Consider the following 8,649-nt stretch of genomic DNA (forward strand, 5'->3'; position numbering starts at 1 on the left):
CATAGCTTAGCGCAAACCAAATTCTTTTACATCCAGATTCCGCTCTTCTAGATAAGGAGGTTCTGTCTAACACCACATTCACCCATAGTTATACATCACATTTAGTTCCATCCACTCACAGTAAATGTTTAGTTTAGTTTTAATTGTTTATAAAATAAATTCTTACTTTTATAAGCCTGACTCTTTTCTGAATCAAAACGAAGTGTGTACAATTACTTAATAAAGCAAAAATCCTAGAATCTTCTAATAAATACAATAAAGACCAAGCAGGGTTGATATTTTATATTTAAATAGAGTATCACAGCTTATTGGTCATAAGTAGAGGTAATATATATCTTGAGCTCTTAAAGCACTCAATTTGCCAACGCTACAATGGTTAACTCACCAGACACCTGCTCCTCCCCCGCTCCTTCACCTCCTTAATCTCTCTGCCTTGACCGATTGTTTCTCCCTCTGGTTTGTCTCTGCCCTCTGGGGCGTGCAGAAAACTCATACATTTATGGTAGTCCATCATGAGTATAATTGTAAACATTTAAAGTTTCCTCTGTTTCAGCACCGGCATTATAATCTATATTTTTCACTGGATTAAACTAACAGGACTCCCTCAGGTGACGTCACTTGGGTTGGCCAAAAAAAAAAAAAACTTTCTCACAAAAATGACTCTAAAAGCCTAAATCATTTATGTTTGTGTAAAAAAATTAAAACGAGTTTCTATTATGTTTCTCTAAACATTAGTTCATGGGAGTCTCTAACCTGCAATTTGCTCTTTAAAGAAAATACAGAATCTTTCCATAAATGTACTAAATGAGGGTCACCTTTTATAATATACTAAACAAGTTTCAAACAGCTTTCTTCTGGTTGACTTGAAGTAGTTTTCATACTTTTAGAACACAATTTTCAAAAGATAAGAGACTACACATGGCAATAAAATATTACTGATGTTCTGATCCTGCAGTGTGTGGTGTCCATCAAAATAGCAAAACTACACTCTACAAACCAACTCATTTCTGAACATTCACTAGCCTGGCAAGCCATCCGGTCTACTGACAGCTCTCAGTCATCAGGCAGGATCTACGGTTGTCTTTCAAACTGTCTCCACGTGACTTCCTCACCGCCATGGAGGTCAGTCAACTTGGCAGTCTGCAATACTCCATCAAAGAAGATGCAAACACATCCTTTTTCTAAGTAAACCTAAGTACCTCTGTCTGCTCTTGACTCAAAGAAAAACCCAAGTCTAAAAAGTCCAAAGTTGATGCCAAAGTCATTTCAAACAAGCCATTGCCATCTTTGTTTTTTCATTAACATCCCGCCCACCAACCAAGTACTGTCATTGGCCCACCAAACCAACAGAGGCTAAACTTCCCCCGGTTGGATGGGAAATCTCGGTACCTCAAGCATGACGTTGGAGTAAATAAACAGGGAGGAGCATGCAGTGTGCTTCCGTCACCTTGCTTTCTAATTGGCCGCATGTCACTTTCAATGGGCAGCACACTCATTTGTTCTCGAAAATCGTACCAAGACAATCTAGCGTGTTTGAAAGTCTGATTTATGGTCCAAGGGGTCCTAAAATTCTTGAACGCACTGAATGAACTTTAGAGCCATTATGATAATTGATCAGGTCAGCCTGATTATCCTGCTGTTTGAACTGGACTTTAGTAGATCATAAAGATCACAGCGTTTAGTTAATGAAGACATTTATCTGGTAAATTCCCAATCCCACTAAGCAGTGGGAACGTGTTGAATGCTTTGCCACTCTAGAACGTGTCCAAGTGGGAACATGAAGAACAAATTAAAGCCATTCCACAAAACACGTCAAGGACTCAAATAAAGGCTTTAAAATAAAAACGTTGTCCCTAAGATGTCTCAAGTTTCTCACGCTTTCTGTCTCACAGAAACTGAGAAGATGAGTTCAAAGCAACTCAGAGAGTACTTTTACAGAAAATTTCTGCCTCACGCAAAGAAACTCAGATCTTTCTCAAATATTTCACGACTTTCTGAAAACTCCCTCGTGAGTGCTGTTCACACCCTGTTACTGACAGTCGCAGCCCAGCGAGATGCTGGCTTAAATGCAATGAGGGAATCTACATCTGCAGACTGGCAGTGTGCACCACAAACATCAGCAACCCTACGGCCCGGCACCTGCTACACTAATGCGCCTTCTGCCATCAAAAGCTCAGCTGCATTCGGAAAACAAATAATTGCTATTGAGTCATGAAACCATAATTTAAATAAACACAAACACCATGCATTTTATATTGGTAAACAGTCTCAAGCTAACTGACTAATGCACCCTTAATTAAGTCCTTTAAAACCTCATTCTTGGTTTTATGCTCTGGTGATGTTTTCGTGTTGTAATTGCTAAAATCAAATGGCTACACTAAGAGTTGTTTTCACAGTGCAGGGGTTAGCTTGTGTAAGAGGAAAGAAAAAGTTGTTTCCATTGTGTGCAGCTTTGCGGCTCATCAACATGTGCAAGAGTCGATTCAGATCCTGAACAATGAGCTTTAAATAGCAGCCACGTTGCCTCAACTCTACCCTCTTTTTAGCATTTTCTTTGCTCTGTGGTAAAACGCACTGCTGTCGTTCTGTTAGCGTTACCGTGTGTGTGTGTGTGTGTGTGTGTGTGTGTGTGTGTGTGTGTGTGTGTGTGTGTGTGTGTGTGTGTGTGTGTGTGTGTGTGTGTGTGTGTCAGAGGAGCGAGGAGTGAATGGCTTGGCTCCACATCAAAGGCCCATGTGAGTCTCTGCATTAACGAGGTCCTTTGTTTCCTGCCTCCCAGATTACAGCACGTTTCTCCCAGCACTGCATGTGTGTGTGTGTGTGTGTGTGTGTGTGTGTGTGTGTGTGTGTGTGTGTGTGTGTGTGTGTGTGTGTGTGTGTGTGTGTGTGTGTGTGTGTGTGTGTGTGTGTGTGTGTAGGCGAGTCGAGGGCACAGTAACCTGTACACCAAAGGCCGTTGGTCTGATCCTCCTCCTCATTCTTTTCAATCATTGTAACCAAATCCAAGTGAATTCAGACTAACTGGACTTTCTCAACTTGCTGAAATATTTTCCACAACACAGTTTTAAACGTTGATTAAATCTGGACTTATTGTGCTTTTATCACCAAAATAAGTCTTTTCAAAGCTTTTTCAAAGTCAGTATGATAAAATATAGAATTTGTTAAAGATCCACAATCCACAAATGTTCCTTATTTGAGAAATAAAAATGAACTTGAAAAAGTTTGAACTGTTATATAGTTTAGTTTACATAACCACTGAAATGTTTTCTTTTAACTGCCTAAAATTAACGTTTCATCTAAACTTGTATAATTTGATAATCTTTTCCACATACCAAATGTCAAATTGCACAAATAAAATTGCTTTGTTCCTGTGAGTGTGTGTGTGTGTGTGTGTGTGTGTGTGTGTGTGTGTGTGTGTGTGTGTGTGTGTGTGTGTGTGTGTGTGTGTGTGTGTGTGTGTTTGTGTGTGTGTGTGTGTGTGTGTGTACAAAGTGGCAGGACTAAGAAGAGTTCAACTGAGCAAAAGATGCAAGCATGGACAACAAATATGGTTACTATTTCCTTTGTGCTCTTGAAAATGTTGTGAATTTCAAAAACTAAAGTGATGAATGGATAAAAAATACAGAAAAAAAATAAAGAGAGTGAAAAAAAACTGAATGGACAAAGGTACATATTTATTCATGTGTCCATGATGAATGAAACAGCTTATTGTTCTGTAGGCGAGTCAAGTGACACATGCTGACTGTTCGCGTTTAAATGTTTAAGTTCTGTACATACACACTTTTAAAAGTTGCTGCTTACATACTTTTTAAAACATCTCTGAATTTTGCTCTTGCATCCTAACAGAAATGCAGTTTTAGCTCAAGGGGGAATTGGTATTTTATTTTTAAAGGAGCCTTTCAAGATAAAAACCAAGATGGCGGTTCATTTGAAAAGCTCTTTTTGACATACTTATCAAAGTTGATTCTTGGCTGATTCTCCTTTCCAAACACGGCTGCAGAATTATGATGTGAAAACCATAAAAGCGACACTTCAGGAGCTGGAAACACATGTTGTGTTTGCAGTAAAGTCGTGTGATGCAGAAGCTATTTTGCTCCTATTTGCATTCACTATCACACCCATGTTTCATAAGCTGGAGCATGATTTCTTAATGCATTCATTAAAGAGCAAAGGGATGGAGCTTCTCCAACCACAACTCGCTCTACATTTCCTTTGAACCTTTGAGGAGTAGATAGCGGGTTGAATGTCGACATCAGAAGGGTTAAGTTTGATGTAATCTGTTTTACCTCTGTTTAAGTTTTGTTTTTGTTTAATCTGCTTTCAATTTCAAGTATCACCTGAGATTGTTACTCTATGCCAAATTACCCGAAATGCTCTTCACTTACCAATAAACCAATAAGTTAAACGTTTTGCCAAAATAAAATGAAAACTTAATTTCTTTTGAAACATACAATTCTCGAAAAAGCTCATCCAGTCCAAAGCTGGTCCCTCTTCTATGTTAATGGCTCATAACCCATCCATCAAACTGCTCCTCTGAACGTCTCGCTCGTGTGCACGAAACACTCGTTCTCAGTGCAGAAGCAGTACAATACAAGAAGCTAGCTGAGCTGCCAAGTGCCATGGATGCCCTGTGTTTGCAAATCTTATTGCATGCATTTTTTTACACGTTCTCTTCATTCTAGTTCTGTTCTCATTGGGAAAAGTTTGGGTGATGTCTGAAAACGTAGCTAAGTCTCAACTCTGTTGCGCAAGAATGAGTGTGTGTGTGTGTGTTGCTGTGAACAGGCAAAAAGGAGAGTTTAGGTCGTCGTCTTATTGTTTTGTTGGTGGTGGGGTTTACCTAGGTTGTTAGCAGCGCTGAGCTATTGTGATTTTGAAGTTAAAAGTAAACCAAGAAAGCTAAAAACTGCGTCGTTTTTCACCATAAAATCGCCACTTGCTATATATGTTAGCATTCAAAATTAGGAGGGGGGTGGGGGGTGGCACGAAGTGAGTGGGAGGAGGTTCAGTTTGGAGTTGGTCCCAGAAATGTTGACCATAGCAGCTCAGCAATGCTGTGGGTGTTTCTCAATGCCAAGGAACCTTGCCTTGATGTCTTGGTCCCGCCCCTGTTGCCTAGGAGATACATCATCAGGAGCTGCCAAGACGTGTTCCAATGTTCATGTTCTACCGAGGTGTGTGTTCTCCGTTTGTTAGCCGTTTAGCTAGGATACATGGTAGTTGTCTTGTAGCCTAGCCTTGGTCAAAAATTTCCCAGAATACACCGCAGTGTTTTCTAATGGACGGCAGATCAGAAGCCAGCAGCTACTTCGGGGGCAAATTTCAAGTTTAAATGCCAGTAAACAAATTTGAAATGCTTTTTTTAGATCCAAACAAGTTATCTAAGGTTGGTTAGTTAGCTTAGTAGTTGCAGCTTCGGTGGCTGGCAGGTAGTAACTCGCTTATATGTTTAATTTAGCAAATATACACAATTTATAAAGTAAAAGGCTCCTTCTATATTTACATTGAAACTAAAAATAACATTATCTCCCATGTCACGTGACGTTACATGACTGCCGCGATCACGTGACGCAAGTCTGTTCCATTTACCGGTAACTGTTTTCTTTGACCAAGGAAGGTCATCGCCTTGCGAGGCTAGGTGCCTTGACATTGAGAAACATACCGTGTGTCTGCAAGCGCATGTCTGTCACAAGCCAGTGTTGTACCGTTTTCTGCAACCATCAGATTCTGTGACTCAAGGAGGGAGCCTGAAGAAAGTGGTCTAACTTTTGAATTGTTTTTTTTTTTCTTTTTAATTTCCTTGAGCAGCATTTTCCAAGAATACCAGCGTAGTTTGCGAAAACCACTGCTGTTCAGAAAACATGTTTCAGTTCATTTCAGATCTGGAGTTAGACTCAAAAGTCACATGTAAAGTATTTGCATCTTTGTCCACTGATTATCCGCACAAGATGTTTTCAAAGCCCTCTTCCTCTAATCTTTATGTTTGTTGATTTCATCCCCAAAGCCTGCTGCAGATCTGTGATATCAACTCATAAATGTTTGATAAGGAGTTAACGAAGAGGTAAAGGGACTGCGTTCTGCTAAATCAAAAGAGAAAGATTCAAACAGACAAACACTCAGCAAACCAAACCCTAAACAAGCCTCATTATCTTCCATGCTGCTTGGCTCCTCTTGTAAATTTGTGCTTGTTTTGCTGAGCCAGTAACCTCCATGTTCACACTCATCCATGAAAGCAATTTTTATTTAATAGTTACTGCTCCAAGTAATGTTTTCCCTCTTACGTATTCAAACTGATCACCCTTATTTCAAGATGGTGTCTAACGTTTATTCTTGAAGGTGTTGCTACTGTTGCTCAACTCTCCACCTTTGTTTTACTTTCTAAATTCTGAAACGATTCAAAGGTTTTCAGCCGCCCACACTCCACTACGCCCACCTTTACACGGGTTTATTGGCTTCCTGTTTGTGAACTCTTTTTGTAAACTTCATTGTCCAAATGAGACACAGAAACTAACACCACAGTCTGTGTGTGTATTTGCCCTTTTAAAGCACGACCAAAAAATAAAAAAATTACCCGCATTCAATCGTTTTCATTCAAACTGCCGCTTATCGTCCTCCAAACGTTAAAAAAAAACAGTTAAACATAAATCTATCACGATCTTAAATCTCAATGAAACCACATTAGTGCAGAATATTTGGCACTGGGGCTGATAAGTTCACAGTTTCACAAAATAAAGCTGGTGAGAAGATTAGCTGAGGTTCCACGCTGCCGGCTGGATGCTGCCTTGAAGGGGGACATGGTTCTGATTGTAGGAAAACGACCAATAAAAAAGCACACAAGTGGTTCTAGTTAGGAGCTGTTTGCTTGGATGTGGCTTAACCTCAATGAAAGGACATGTTTTAATTACTCTGCAGCCTTAAAGCCTGATGTTTCTTTAGAAAGCACAGTGTGTAATCTATTTTTTCAAGTAACTGCGATTTACTCTTTGGAGGAGAAATCGCTGCCAGCTCCACTGATTAGGTGATGAAGAGGGCCTGACGGACCGATTCTTCTGTAATAAATGGGTCATTTACTTACTGCGTTACATTTTGCAAACGGTGCAAATCATTTGCAACAAGATGTTCATTTCAAAATAAGAGCCTCATTGTCTATATAAATTGTTGGGAGGAAAACATGCTTGTGTTTCTGTGTAACTACTTGTTTTGTTTTGCATACGAGAACATTATTTGTTTTGGGATTCCCCCTCTACTTTCAGTGTATCATTATTGGGTTTTGCAGGTTAAAAGGTACGCAAAGATAGAAAGAATACTTTTTTTAATTAAAAAATGAGTAATGAGGTATTTGTCATCACAAAAGTTCTGCGCTAAAAGATTCTGGTGTTCCTGTCATTTTTATTGACACAGGACATGTTCACACAAGACCTTGCAAGAGCTTAAGACATATCTGCACACAGCATCCTCTTCACTCACCTATTCCTGTTGGGAGTTGCAGGGAGCTGGTGTGAGGAAATGGGCAAATGATCAGTACGCCTTGGACAGGTGACCAGTCCATCACAGAGACAAACACACATAAATGAACCGTGCATGCACACAACTTCCACACATGCCATAAGCAAAAAGTACTTTCTAAGCCTTTACACATGCATCAGTTTTACATTAAACTCTTATTTTGGCTAAAATATTTTTTTTTTCATTAAAAATTCCTGCAAGACCTAACCCCTGAATACACCAGAAGAGCCACATTTTTCTGCTGCTGGTGACATTTATGTTTACAAATGGCCATAAAAGCCCCTTTAAATACCCATTTAGGCTTTTAAAGCTGAGTGAAGTTGTCCCCCCACCCACATCAGAAATCCACACAAACAGGTGGAGTCGTTAGGGCTACATGTGTGTCGCTTTTGTTTGTGCTGCTGTGGTTTGTGAGATATTATAAGGTTTTTGTCCAGACAATCACATGCCTTGACCTAAATTGATGACATCTGCACCACGTGATGTTTATAAGGCGCTCATGTACTATTTGTTTGAAAACATTATCAATAAAGTTCTTAAAAATATAATGTGTACTAATATTTTAATTTAAATTAATCCTGTTCCTCTTTTTTAAGGTATTGAGCCATATTTTTACATTCTCACGTGTATTTCAAAATAAATTAAATGCACATGATTAAAATTTTGTCTGGGTGCAGGAAAAGTTGGGTTTTTTCCAACTTTTTTTACTTAATTGAAAACTGAAAAGCTAACATTTTATATTCTTCGTTTTAAACTGCACAATATTGTCTTGCACAAGTAGTTCAACAAATGTTTTGCAGAAAAAGTACTGAAACATACAAAAACCGACCAAAAAAATAAATAAACACAGCAACTGTTTAAAAAAAGTGAACATTTAATTACAGTGTTATGTAAAAAAAATGTTGAACAAAGCCGTTGAAATGTTGCAGACCACAGACGTCATTGGCAATTCAGTTACTTGCACTCTGCCATTAACCCAAAAGAAGATAACCAGACATCATCATCAGGTCAATATATGCAATAGTCTGTAAATAAAATGTATGAAATCTCACACACCATTCACTCGGCGTAATATTAAATCTCCTCTGCAATGTGTGGATTCCTTAAAGCCTGAGATGAATGTAGCTGAGACAGTTTCAACTT

This window comes from Nothobranchius furzeri, chromosome 10 (assembly GCF_043380555.1).
Source record: "Nothobranchius furzeri strain GRZ-AD chromosome 10, NfurGRZ-RIMD1, whole genome shotgun sequence".
Lineage (NCBI taxonomy): Eukaryota > Metazoa > Chordata > Actinopteri > Cyprinodontiformes > Nothobranchiidae > Nothobranchius > Nothobranchius furzeri.